At 41.1% G+C, this 15342-nt stretch overlaps 1 protein-coding gene across 4 annotated transcripts in view; it reads right to left on the bottom strand.

Moving 5' to 3' along the window:
• LOC120451778 (phosphofurin acidic cluster sorting protein 2) overlaps positions 1-15342 on the bottom strand; it is a 33838-nt gene that overhangs the window by 16873 nt on the left and 1623 nt on the right. The gene's annotated exons all lie outside the window — the stretch shown is intronic.

Below are 15342 nucleotides of genomic sequence, written 5' to 3'. Positions count from 1 at the left end.
TTATGGCGTTACAAAAATAAAACGTAAAATAGCACAAGTCCATCAACAAAGTGAAGGGAAGAAAACCATATTGTTGACACTGTAACAATCGGTAATAAATGCTCAGATAATATTACTAAATATTATTTCTCAAATTTGTAAAGACACTCAAAAACAAGCCATAAAAATCCTATTGATTTTAAGTTCCTAGAACATTGCGACTTTATTTCCGCATTTGGACAGCTCTTCCCAAGTGTCATAAACAAATCATCAACCTTATCACGTAGATCATGCAGTATTTCATTAATAACTACCAAATGTGATCAGCATTAGAAATGAGTTTTCGAGTGACTAACGATGTCACATCGATAGGATCGCTACTCCCACATTACCAGCAAAGAACACTGGTTTCCATTCAATTTGATTTGCGTGCACTTGACATGGCATGTTCGCATTGTTTGTTAAAAATAAGTTGACATTTTATTGTTGTTCTCGTCTTGGGTGTATTTTTAAATGTTTATAAGAAATCGAGGGGCGCGTTTCGCTTGTTGTTCGCTCGCCGCCCTCCTTACATTATTCGATTTTGCTTTTCATTTGGGTTTATTTAGCTTTATTTAGCTTTATTGCATTTGATATTTGTTTTCGTCTGGCCAATGTCATTGACTGGTCGAGTTTTGAAAGCAAACAACGCTTCGTTTTCAGGCTTCAACTTGTGGGTTCTGTGAGTTTTACTTTTTGTTCGTTAACAATTTTGGCATTACGTTTTTGTCCATTATTTTCTTAGCATTTTGATTGTCATGGCGTTTTTTTATCAACCTTTTTCATTTTTGTTATTGTGCGCTGTGCCCATGAATGACACACGTCGAATGCTGCCGGAAAGCTTATACATTTTCTTATACATTTCTGTTGCCTTAATTCGCGTCTTTATCTCCCTGAGTACCTCCTCGTCCCGTCATCCCCGACTATCCAATCTTTTCTTTCCAGTTCATCGTACCCAAGTCGCGAACAATGTTTTCTTTGTTGCAAAGGAGCTTTGATAAATGACCAATTGAGGTAGCGAACAACGGACAACGGACATTGGACATGAATATGAATTATGGGCTAGAGGATTGATTGGCTGATCCATGGGGATAAGCCAATCTTCTATGGCGCAAATCACTCTCTGGTTTCTGGAGTCTCTTGCAAAACAATAAAAAACCTACATAATAAGTTGACTTAATTGGAAATCAGACCAATTACCCGGTTAAGCACTCGACAAGCGTCGTGGCATTAATTACTTAATCATCAACTATAGGTATATAAATAGAGTGCGATAGCGGGCGTGTACTTGATAAGCTCTACCACCCCCTGCGCCCACTTTTTATGGCACGAATAAAATATGAAAAAATGGAAATTGAAACTGATTAGTGCAACAAATAAATAACAGAGGGGGAAAATGAGCGAAATGAAAATGCTACATAAAAACAAATTGAGTTCGCAAATCGCCTCAATCAAAGTGAAGAGCGTACAAGCGAGACAGATAGACACAGCAGAAAGAGATGGAAACTGTGTCACTGGCGCAAGATTCCAGATAAAGAAAGAGAGGGCATCACATCGCAATGATCCACGGTCCGCCGGTCCAGAGTCTCAATAAAAGCTAAATATTTTGCTTGACATTTTCGAGTGTGTCCGCATAAATGTGAATTTATGTTGATGAATGGCTACTCATTGTCTGAGTAATTTAACAACGAAATTCACAAAATAAAAAACCTACAATTTTAGTAAAACGATTCATGCTTTAGTTTTGGCAACCATGACATAATTCTGATGTAAGGCAAATAGGGAAAGTTTTAAAAAATACTATAAAGCATCAAAACGATTCATGAGCAGTGAGTAAAATAATCACATTGCGAGTGCTACAGAATGCTACAGAATGGCTACCGTGCGGTCATCAGAGCTGATGTGGGAATGTGTGATGTGATCCGTAAGTGGCACCTTTGACAACAATTCCGGTAATAAAACGACACTGGGCGCAAATACGTTGCCCCAGGTTGCGTGATCGCGTTCATCACACCCTTGCTCATCCTCCATTTAGCTCGCTGAGCTATTTTCCATTTCCATTTTCATTTCCATTTTTGCTTTCTCGTTGATTAGCTGTTGTAAGTTGCGAGTTGGCTGTTAACACCCCCCAGACAAACGGACAAGCCGGCGGACAAACGGACAAACGGACAGATGGGCAAAACAGATGGAAAGACCGACTGTAACTGGGTATTTTGTTAACATGTTAATTTGCAGTTTTGTTTCCGCCGCTAACTTATCCGTAGATTCGCGTGCGACCAGTTACTGTCCGTGTGAATGGACCTAGTATGATGAGATGATGGGATGATGGGATGACGGGATGATGTGCGCATGTATGATTCACAATGATAGTCAACCGGCGGGGGCGACTCGTGGATGGCTCAACTGCCGCCAGAGAGCCGTATGCAAATTGCACTTTGCATTTCCTGCTGCGACGACAAGTGCCTGGCTTTCGTAGACAACAAAGACTTGACTTGACCACCATACGGATGGAGACGAAGACGGAGACCATACCGAGACCTGGCTGGGCTGGATAGTCGCCCCGTTCCAAGGACAGCTAGCCCGCATTCACTGACAAGATGTCAAGCTGGGGAAAGAGCTCGTCAAATCAGCAAATCGCTGCCGTACGATTATAACCACAAGTGGGCAAACCAGTATGGGGCCACGGGTCGAATGAGTTATACCCACGAGTGACACAGGGCGTATGAGTAATGCATTTGAAAAAGAGTCACCAGAAGGTGCAAGACACTACATTATATTTTCTAATCTTTTTTCATATTTGAGCTCTGCCAAGTCGGTATCATTTACATGATGATTAATTACGCGATTCCCCAGAAAAACACACACCCAAAGGCTCCAGGGTATTGCCAAAACTCGAACTCATCTACAAGCGCCATCAGTTAAGCTAGTTTATGTCATTTTGTCGCGACTTATGGGCAACTTTTACGGTTTCATTTAAGCGTGTTTTATACGTTGTCCTCTCTTTTTATATTTTTTTTTGCATTTCCATTTCGCTTGGGAGCCGTTTGCTTGAGTTTCAGCAAGGATTGTGAGCATGAGTCACGGACGCGACGGGTCTGGGTTTTAGTTTAGAGCTACTGGTTAAATGAATTTAAGGCACGATATTGCCGGTTAAAACCGATGTGTGGGTGGCGCCACAGTGAGTGGCCAGAAGTTGAGGCAGGACGATGGGGGCGGGGGACTTGTGGAGGGGGCGTTTAATTAGAGGGCTCCGAAAGTTTGCAGCCTAGGCATTACTTGGCGCCCGTCTGTCGCCGGCTTGGGTCATTGCATTATTGATCAACTGCATGCCGAATGCGTTGCCATCCAAAGTTTTCCGGAGTGTGAGGCTTACTTATGCATGCCAACTACTTGCCACGACACCAGAGGGAACCACTGGCTGCCAGACGGGTTCGGGATTCGATCGGAGTGCTTAGTTAATTTATGCGAGAATCACGCAGACCCTGACTGACTGACTGACTGACAGCCAAAATGACAAAGTGGCAGACCGACAGACTGACGGACGAGACAATGCCCGGAAACGGATGGAGCCCCCAAACAATGGCAACCAAAGACGAGCTGCAATTGAATTCGGAATGCTAAATGGGGAATGTTTTTGGGGGACAGTGCCAGAGACGCAGTCACAGAGATTGCCATTCAAATTCTAATAACCAAATGTGTGCAATGTGCTAAACAGACGAACAATACTCTGCCCCAAAATATAATGAATACACACATAGTACGAAAAAAAGTTTAGAAAATGAATAAAAAGTACTCTTTTAATTGGAATAGTAAGCAACTGTGCTGAATTAGTTTCGTGTTTAATGTGTAAAATTCATAGCACACCATATCCAATTAAAAGTAATATGACAGCAAAAGCTTTCCAGCAGCGAGAGTTCAGTAACCCCTTCGTAGTTAACCGACCCATCAGGAGGGTATGAAAATCGATGTAACTACCGTTGGTAATTTGCCACAATTATCAACTAAATGGCACTTTACGTTCGCGTTCTCCAAAGTCAGTATAACAACAACAACACAAAGGCGACGTCACATGGCCAAAGTGGGTGTGGCTCAGCTCCTCAGCTTTCTGCCCGCCCACCATATGCAACCGCCCCAAACCTTAACCCATGTGGCAAAAGTGCTGCAGGCCAGCTGGAAAGGTTACTCTGGTTCATTCACTCCCAACAGCCATAGATCGAATATGACACGAAACTTATGGTCTATCAATTATTGAGAGGCACCATAAAAAATTGAGAAAAACAGAAATAGTTTAAGTGCCTGCAGCCGCAAAACGCTTTCTTCGTTCTTATAAATATTGTAAACATCGATTGAGTTTCAGCGGCGAGGAATGCAATCGATGTGTCTAAAAGCGGTACGTAATTATTTTCACACCTTTTTCGCTTTTCCACTCTTAGCACCTGAATCATTCATGAGTTTTGTTCCCTTAAGCGGTTGGGTTGGGTGAACACATATGTGGTGTGGCATGTGGTGTGGCTAGCACATTAAACGTTGGGAATTTGCGGAAAATGGCCAGCACAACGCGATTGTAAGTGACCTAGGACAGGTCAGCAATAAAGGAATTATTCAGCGCACAAGTGTGCAAACAAATCACAATTAATTAAAATCTAATGCTGATGCTGTACTTAAGAAAGGATACTTAATGTTAGTAAGATACATTAAAAATATGAAATAATTACAAACAATATCTCTAAACCATTTTAATTCACACTCACTTAGAGTAACAATGCGTTAAAGACTAACATCGTTTAACAACTGATTGTAAATGCCCTTATCATCATAAAAATGATTTGCTTGAGATACTTTCAATTTCCCGAACACTGAAAACCACAATAGGTGCAATAAACAATTTTCAGCTTCACTAAGTTGGCTGCTTTCTGTTGCATTTTTGCACATTTTAGTACAGCCATAAGGAAGTTCATAATAAACTCGAGATTTCCCGCAGTTTCTCCCAGCTTTATAGCAACATAATATACAAGTAATATAATTTGCTCAATCTGACGATTTCACAAATCTCCAGCAACTTCACTTTTTTTTTTTTTGGGTGTTTGCACTTGAGACATAATTGGTGAGGTTATGACGTGGCCTTTATGAGGTAATTAGCTGACATATAACACCAACCATATAAGCTGTGTGTGTGGGTTGGGTTGATGAGCTCCCACTTTGCCGCATGTGTGACTACCGATCGCCAAATGACTCAGTGCTTAAAATTTGAGTCTTTTTTGTATAAGCTTTAAATATTTATTTAATATTATTTTGCGAGCTATTGTTCCAATTGAGCGAACAACGCCGCCGTCTAAACTTGAGTTTAACGAGCAATCGTTTGACACATTCCTCTTATTATTTATTGTTTTTATTATTCGAACATATATTCCACATATTCCATGTCGCCGCACAATTCGTTAATGACCCATATATCATATGACCCGCTCAGTCTCGGCCACAACTCGATTTTTCTCAATTTTTCCCCTTTTATTACCCCGCCGCCTTTCGAGCATTTCTGCGGCTTCAGATTGGCTTCGACTTCATGGTTAGAAAAGCAATTTGCCAATGCCATTCGATTGATTGCATAAGGTATTGATGCCATAAGCCGATCGAATCCATCAAAAGCACTCGCCGTCGTTTCAGAATCCTCAAGAGGGTTCCAAATATATATTATTCTCTATCTTTGTTCATTCATCAGGAGAAGCTTTTATCAAAATAAATAAATATTACCACATCTACAGTGATAAAGTGTGTCAAGAAGCACCGCAACAGTTCATAAATATTCAGGACAAATTTTATAATAAGCCCAAATGTGTAATAAATTAAACCACACTAGGCTGACGCAAATTGTTTTATTTTTGAAACGCCCAGTTTGATGTGTGTTATAAATAAATGTGAAATGTCTTCAGCTTGTTCCGCCCTCTGAAATCAAAATCAAAATCAAAAGCAAAACCGAAACCAAAGAAACTGGCATTTATCCGCAAGAGAATGGACACGTTAGTGGTGGTTTGGGCCCGGTCGAAAGCGATTTAAACGACATTTTCCAAGAGTCAACAAAAAAGCGAACGACACCACGTTGAGTTAATAGCCCGGCGCACCCAGAATCGAGAAACTTAAAGTGTGTTCGCCGCTGGAGAGTGTAAGGCAATCCAATAAAATTAACCAGCAACTGCCACTATCTCACTGGGCAGGAAAGGAATGGAGCTCTTGGAGGAACACACTCCTGCTCTCCGGCTCCTCGCCCCCATAATAAATCCAAATTGGACGCTGCGTGTGGTCCGAAAAGCCAGCAGGATGTGGAGACCAACAACAGCAGCACCTCCCAACTTGTTTAGCCGCCCATTTCTCATTTTAATTGCATTTTGCTGGCCAACATTTTAGTTTACAGTGTGCAGTGTGCGAGGGCTACAACAGCATACACAGAATTCCGTTCTGGAATATTTGATAATTAAGTTGCGATGGCTTGTAAATGCGTTATCTATTTCAATTAAATTAAGGGATGTGAGATAATAGAGTTATCTTATAAGTTATTCGAATTCAGTTAATCTATCTATTATACGTCTTATAATAGATACATTTGAGTTAAAAGACATTTTACTTCCGCCATCAAGTAGAAACTGATATATTTCTAGAAAACCCACCAAAGTAATATGTATTCAAGCTACAATGTAAATTCTATTAATCGCAGAACACGGTTCGTTTCGTGGGAAACGCACTGTATATCCATAAAATAAAAATTATGATCTGTTAGAGCGTGCTCGGACTTATGAATACTTGGCACTTGTTTACTTTCGAGTATATGGTAAATGTGAGATACATAGGCACACAGACAACGATCTATATGTAGGCATAATGCCACAAGATATAAACAATGAAAGCCTTTTGTTTATATCACGCACCCACAAAATGAAGAATTCCTCAGATATATTCCATTTTTTAATTGCCAAAAGCCAAATAAGTATAAGTAGGTTGAAATTTTCCGACATTCCTTAGTGTCTATATCATGGGGATTCAAGAGCCAGTGAAATGGGAATTACCCAATTGATGAGTCAGTTTTAATGCAAATGTAAGTCATTTAAAATCTATAAACTGGAAAATCGGAAAGTTACAAAATAGTATCAAATTATCAGTAACAGTTTTAAGCAGTCAAGGATTAACAGGTGGAGAAAGTTTTCAAAACTAAACTTCTTGCTTTAAAGTGATTACAAATATTGCGAAATCATTCTGCACAAACAAAGGCCTCTCAAAGTATTTCGTCTTTCAATTATAATTTCTCGTTAACGGAAGAAGATTACACAAATCGGTTTAAATACTTTGTTGCCAAGTACGGGCCAAGTCAAAAGCCAAAGTTGCTCGGCTCCTACGTTGGAATTAAGCTCGAGCAGAAGTCGCAGCCGCAACCACCGACCTCCCAAACCCCACCTAGCCCCACCAAACCCCACCAATAACCCAAAAACCACCCGCAACCCTGCGGCTCAACCACAAACTGTGTCAAGTGACTCGCTGTGAAGCTGCCACTCTAGGCTGCTTGCTACTCTGAAACCGCTGGCCCGGTCTCCTTTTAGTTAAAGTTCAGCATTGGCAAAGTTTTTATGTTAATACGCAAACTATAAACCACTTTCCTCGTATTTATTAACGAGAATATGAGCATCATCTGCCGGAATTCGTGTCAAGCGGGCTCGGCTCTTTTCCCTCCATGAAAAACACTCAGCCACTTAAATACACAGGCAGTCCGGTCAGGCCGCTCCAATTCCATAATTGTCGCAAAAGTGGCTGAAAATCGTTGAAAAGTTTTTTCAACTTATGTTTTTTGGCAACGAACTTTGGCGAAAGAAACCCGAAAATAGATATAATGAAACCTTTCACTTTCGAATTGCGGCTTTCATCCAGTGAGTCATCGGATAATCACTTTTGCAGTTTGCCGGCACGAGACCAAACAACTAGATAAATCCAATTTCGAGCAGAGATTGGCCGGAGATCTTTGGATGACCGACCCTCACCGCTATCGAATCGAATCGATTCACACTTTCGGCTTAATCAATGTGTTTTGTATTTGCATTTTTATCTCGATCTCATTCCCCACTTGGGCTAACCACTTTGGCCAACATCCGATCATACGCATACGTAATACAAAGGTGAGTCTGTCTGAATGGGATTACCGCATAGGAAAGGTTCGTTAATGGGTTAATTGAGGACCGATTTGCTACCTGGGCTCGATAAGCCATCACATACATTATTTTATAGAGCCCAACGTGATGGCTTTATCAGCCATTTGTAGCCAATATAGTTGGATAGTAAGTGAATGGGCGTGTTATTGCCAACACGCCATTATATTTTTGTTGGCTCAACTCTTTTACATCACTGTCTAAAAAGTAGCAAGGCATTGTTATGCATCTGATATATTATTTTGTTCATTAACACAATCGTATGAATATGGAGTCTTTGAAAATCTTTCAGCATCAATGCGTTGGCTACCACCGCCTGATGTGAAAATGCCATAATAAAAGTCAATTAATAATCATGTTTTGGTAAGCTATTCATTATGTTTGGGAATGCAGCAGTTATAATACCAGTTACATCATATACGATCGATAATAAAACAACCCCTTCTTTATCTAATAGATTGCACTATCACAGCCCATCAATTGTTTTACATTTAGCTAGATTAGAATACATCCTGTTGCCAGTTGTATAGAGCTTCGTAGATCCTAATAGATTCCAGTTTACATTATCTTCTAAATCTTTCGCTAATGCCAAAGCTGTATGTATCTGGTGGCCTGGTTAAAGCCAAAATGAAATGCTGGGTCAACAGCTTATAATGCATGGCAACAAAGGCTGGGAACCGCACAAAGATCTCCCTAACATGGCCAGCATTTCATGGCCAACGGAGGAAACCACTCCAGGTTGAGCAACTTTCAATGTTTTCATTCTATCGGTGCCTAAAAACCTGCCCCACCAACGCCTGACTCTGGCTCAGCTCTTAGCCTTTCTGCTTTTCTAGACGACGTACTTTGTATGCTAATAAATTGCACTTTTATGAACAGCTTTCGATGGGAGGCACTATCTACAGCTGGGCGCTAGTGCATACAGTAGAGCCTCCATACACACAACTTCCCTTCTGTTGAATGATCAAGAGCACTGATAGTTTACAGAAATGTGTAAGGGTCTCCAGTTTCGTTCAACAAAATCGAGCATATGCAACTTAATAGTCTACAACATGTTTAATTTGAAGAATATATTTATTATGTTAGGAAATTCCAGCTTTAGTGACCAGTTCAACATAAACCGAAACGTAGGAAATCGATCTACTCTGCAAAGTTAGGAATTGTCTGGAGGAGATTTCCCTGTACCGGAGGAGCACATGCACATCGCAGGCGGGGTGAAGGTACAACTGTGGGTCTGGAGGCGAACGATTTATGCAGCTGACATCCGTAGCTCGTTTGGCCTGTCTGCTTTTGGCCAGCATGGAACCTGGAACCTGGAGCATGGAACTTGGAAGTTGGGGGAGCGGAAGTTTTCGCCAACTTGCACGTTGTTTGCGGCTGTTATTGCAGTTGCTGCCGTCTTTGGCTTGTAGTTGTTGTAGTGCTTGTACATGTTGTAGTTGTTGTAGTTGTTGCTGGTGCACCCGTTCGTGATGCCGCTGTTTGCGGTGATACGGTCGCCGTTGTTGGTGTTGCTGCTAAACTCCACTTGGGCGCAGGTTGCCCGGACGAGTCAACAAACTTGACGTTGACATGCCTGGACAATGTCGTGGTACTCCAAGTTTCAACGCCACTTCCATGCCAGCGCCTTCGCATTCGCCATCGCCATCGCCTTGGACGCAAGTGCAAACAAAAACGGAGGGGGGCGGAAATGAAAAATGGAAAATCCAGTGCAGGCAGAAGCAGTTCGACCAACACACTGACTGGATGAGTCAACGGTCGGGCAAAGCTGGACAGGACAGGATGGCTGCCGCAGCAGAAATAGCAACAACAATGAATGTGGAGGAAATGAATTTTGCATTGTTTGGTTTTGGGCTTGCAACTGATTGGGAATGGATATAAAACACTTTGATTGACGACCTGGCTTTTAGTTTCTAGATCTTATGATATGATGGCAAGTATTGTAGGAATAATCAATGGCTTTCAAGTGCTCCAACGCCATGGAATACTGGATAATTGATTGGAATCTAACGACTTTGTAAGGAGAAACTAACCACAATGTGGAAAACTGTGCTTAATCCCCACCTGACTTGATCACACACACACACACACACTTGGTCACTCGGCTGCTGGTTGATGCTGACATACATCGAATTTAATTGACTTTCCTGCTGCACTTTTCCGTCGACCCTAATGACCAGGAGATTTGCCAGCTGTGGGCATTAACACGCCACCAGCTCAGCTCAACTCAAATCGACACTCGACTTGGCTCGGGATCGCGGTTAATGCGCTTAGAGGAGAATGCCACCGCTACCACCAACACCACCATCACCACCATCACCACCATCACCACCATCACCATCAGATGCAGGGGAGGGCGCAACTGGGATCTCCCCGCCTCCTCCGGTTGCACTAGAGAATTTGGGTCGAGGCCCGGCTTCTGGTCTCTGAAGGGGGCTCTCCATCAGCCAAGGGGGAAAATTCGTTTGGAGGAATTTGGGTCAGAGCGCGGCGAACGCAACAGGAAATCGATTGGTTTGGGTTTTAGTTTAGGTTTTCGGTTCAATTTCGGTCTAGCCGCAACAAAACAGTTAAGAAACTCGAGTGCTTAACCACTTTCTTTTCCCTACTCTTATCTTTTTTTCTTTTCATGTATTCATGTTTTTTTTTCCGAGGCAAACTGATTGCTGAGGTGATTCCCCCGCCCACAACAAGCACTAAACTCCCACAGTGACACACCTCCACACCCGCAGACCTGAATCATCGGTCATGGCCAAAAGCACAGCTGCTGACTCGTCGCCGGTAATCTCGATGATGCACAGATGGCGTTGGGACAGCGGAAAGCAACAGCAGCAACTGCAGCAGCAGCAGCAGCAGCAGCAGCAACAGCAGTGCCAGCAGCACTGACACCGTAATAAAGTAAATCCCATTAAAATTGCACCCAGAATCAATTCGAAAAGCTATCAGCATAAATTGGTATACCCTGGAAAAATTAGGAACAAGTGGGGTATATATAAAACGTAGGTCCTTTATAGCCAATAAAAGATATATGTTACACGGTGAACCAGGTAAACTTAGTTGTTATTTGAATTTGTTAGCTATAATATATAATATATCTTTACCAAATGGCTGAATTTATTTCTTAACCTTTTGGTAGAGGATATCTGTGAGTTGAGCAATCGAATGCCATTCGAACAAAGAGCGAACCACTCCGTTGACATAATATTTCGGCATGAACAATAAAGATAAAAAATATGGCCACTGAATGCAGTGAAATAGCCAACGGAAAAGAATTCAATTTATCAAACACACAGACACCAATGTAGATGCAGATGCAGGTACAGATGCTGCTCAGATACAGATACAGATACAGATACACACGAAATTATACATGTGATGCTGTGACGATGATGCTCTAGATATTGTTTGGGTTTCGTGCAAAATAAAAGAACGACAGCAGAGCAGCAGATGAGCAGAAAAAAAAAAGTTCAAGGCTAACTTTTCGTGGGCAAACACGCGCTACAGCGAAAAAAAACAAAAATTCAGCCAACTGCTGTCGCTTGTCGCGCTATAAATTCTACTTATAGATACAGATACAAGACCCCGCGGCACCCCGCACCTTTAACAGCTGGCTCGATCGGCAGGCAGAGATACAAATTGGACCTGGGAAATATGTCACTGACAACATTGGCCGCATCTCTTCGGCTATTTTGGTTGGCTTTAGATTAATTTGTAGTAAAAACATTGGCGCAGTTTATAAACTACATGAAAGCGATGAGGAAAACATTCCTGCATGTTTATCAGAAATCGAAATACCGCATAGCCATTTCACATTTATTTATAAACAAAGAGCTCGACACTTAAAATACAATTAGACCTGGGCAAAAAAATACAAAAAATGAAAAACAAATGGGAAAGGAAAGAAAGCGTCGCATAATGGAGCCAATACCATCGATCAATCCATCAAGCGACGTGTTCCACTTCCTTGGGAACATGAAAAACATGAAATTTCCTGGTGTAAAAATAAATCGAAGCGAACCGCTAATAACAAATAACACAAGCAACACACAAACATCAAATTAACCGAACCTATCCCAAGTGCATTTTTATTGCGTACGCCGACCGCCAGCGAAATAAATGATTTGTAAATGGCTGAAATGCAATTCAATTTTCAGGTAACCTATAAAAACCAACAAAACGCGCAAGTAAAAACCATTTTAGATAAGCGCCGTAAAAGGAGAAAGGGAAAGGATTAGTGCCACTCAAATTTATGATTTGTTTTCTACCGATAAGGCAGGCAAACAGTTTGGAAAATGTTCCCTTAAAAGTGTCCTGCTGATAAGGGCACTCCAAATAATATTGCATGTTAATAAAGATAAACTAGGGGAACCCTAATAAAATCTAGCCCTCATAGAGTTTCAATTACTTTCAGTAAATTTCACATATTCTTAAGATTCTTAGATAAGAATTTGAGTCATATAAAAATTAGGCATAGAAAGTTTCAAGTTGCTTTATTTTAGTTCACATTTGAAAAATAATTTTAATTACAAAAGTACAGATCATAGAAAGTTTCAAGTTGGTTTACTTTAGTTCACATTTTGAAAAGAATTCCAATTACAAAAGTACAGCAAAGAAATTCCTTAAGAACCAATCCAATTAATGGAGTGCAAAACCCTCTAGTTTTATGAGAATATTAAGTTAATTGCTGCGCATAACAGAAGATAAGGATACGAGTATTGTAATTCACCTCCCACCGCCGCATTGTTAATCGGAATGGAAAAAGTTTCATTCAGCCGTATCTTCCATGAAAGTAAATTAACAGTGTGGCAATTTCTGTATCTCTGCATTGGCACACACAACTTTTCCGCAACCCTCAGACAAATCAGGCAAATTAAAACGAGATACACAGCAAGACAGCAAACTTTGCCAAGGATAATTTGCTACGCCTCGAACTTGAATGCATTTCAAACCCTGACATTGCCACCAAGTAGATGAGTGGATGAGTGTGTGTGCTTGCCCTCATTATTCCCTTTTCTGATTTGATTTGAATTTGATTGCTCTGACGGGTCAAGCGGAGCCGGATGAATCAGCCAACGGCCGGGTCGAATGGGATCGGATTGGGTCGCCGGTTCAGACGGGTCACGTACGACTGGCGACCGCAAGGAAGACTTGCGCTAATGCCGCGTGAGCCCTAATCAAAGTCTGGATATGCTCTACGTGCCGCATTCGGCCGTAGATAAAATCAACATAAAGATACAATTTGCGCAGTCGGAGGGAAAACAGGGAAATAGGAAATGTGACGACACATGGTGCAGTGGCATAACTACAAATTACATTTACTTTCATCTGCAATTAGCCAGAATGACATTTTTAATTAGCCAAATGGAAAATATGCCGTCTTCACTGGCTTTTTTTAAGCTCTGGTGAAAGTTTCACCCCCTTCTTCGCCTCTCAGTCGAAAAGTTCAAAGTTGGTGACTGAAAAATTCCCAATTTGCTTGCTTAGCTTCAGTTTCTAATTATAAGCCAGCCAAGCGAGCGCATAATTATAAACAAACAAAGCAAAACAAAGACGAAAAACTCAAACCCAAACTCAAAATGTATCCCGAAGATAAAACAGAAGCGGCATCAGCGGTTTATGACCTTTCGAACAGACAAAAAAGACCCAACAAATGTGAGGAGGTGTGAGGTGCCAAAAGAAGGCGAGAGGAGCCCATTTGGCCTTGGCCATCAAATATTTAGTAAATACTTTCCAACCGCCTGATGGTCCTTCTGCACAGCGAGAAATAACATCGAAGTTCCATAGCACTTCAGTTCTTTTTATACACAAACAAAACAGCCAAAGCATATGCATCTTGCTTCATTTTACATGTATTTCACAGATTGACAGCTAGTCTTACACGGATGTTTTAATCGTCACTTGCCTAAACTTTATTTGGAAGTGGGAGTGTTCAGGGTCTTTGGCTACTTATATTTTAATGCCCGTCTACTTGACCAGTTTATCGCCTTGAGAGCTCTTAAAATACACAAATGCGATTAAACTCGGCCAAAAAAGTGCGCCGTGCCCAGGCTAATTTCTAATTTGTGCTACGCAGTGGGGCGTCTCTGTCCCAATTATAGATTAATCTTTGTCCAGAGTCAACATCTGAGCCAAAGTGGACACAGTCTGACTCATCCGCATGCAAATAGGCCGCTAATTCTTATCAGCCAGACCAGAAGTAGCCCTCAGCATGGCAGCCAGATGAGATGGGGCATTACTCATCTTGGGTTCGGGGTTACTGGGCCAAAGGCATTGCACAAGACGTGTGGATTGAAAGAAAGCACGCAAAACAATGCCCCAAAAGAAACGGGTTTATTTGCGGATCGCCATTCAGAGATAGAAGCTTTATCAACAGAGATTGCGAAATTATCAATTCTATAATGTATGCATCACTGGCAGAGCTCATAATACATGTTTCAAATTTCAAAATACTTTTGGATTACAAAGTCATACAGTCTGGCATTCATTGAAAATAGATCCTTGATCTTAGGTTACATTGAAAAATTACGAGTTGCTTCCTTTCATTATTTCATACTTCTTTAGACACCGCTTTAATTTCAAACCTTCCATCTTATCTCTAACATAATATTGGGTAAGGTTGGGATTTAATTGCGGTCAGATTTACTATCACGGTTTTGTTTTTTAACACATATTCGGTTAGCGGGGTCAAGATCATAAAGGCTTTTTTTTATGTACATATGTATTCCAGCAAGTTCGCAAAAACATGAAATCGATTTATCGCCTTAAGTCAATCTCTTTTATATTGCATTTAAAAACTTTTTCGATTTCTTAAGCCGAGCCGAATAAATAACTATAAGCACTGCCAGCGGCAACAACAATACCTGTTAAATAACAGTTAGCGCAGTTGTTGCTTTTGTTAACTAAAAATAGGAACAAAACAAAACCCAATCGAACGGAAACCCAGGCACGAAACCAAATTGGCAGAAAATCAACAAAAAGCTGTAAACAAACTGCTGATTTGTATTATCTTTTTTCAGGTATCAGAAACTTTTAACCTTTACGTTCAGTACTTTTGGCCAACAGTAATGATACGGTATGTTCTAGTCTAAACAAGTCGTCGGAAATACAAATAATTTATATTTTGTTCAGATATTTTTAT

This window comes from Drosophila santomea, chromosome 3R, assembly GCF_016746245.2.
Source record: "Drosophila santomea strain STO CAGO 1482 chromosome 3R, Prin_Dsan_1.1, whole genome shotgun sequence".
NCBI lineage: Eukaryota > Metazoa > Arthropoda > Insecta > Diptera > Drosophilidae > Drosophila > Drosophila santomea.
The sequence above is the reverse complement of the archived record's forward strand: the minus strand, read 5'-3'. Positions and strand labels throughout refer to the sequence as shown.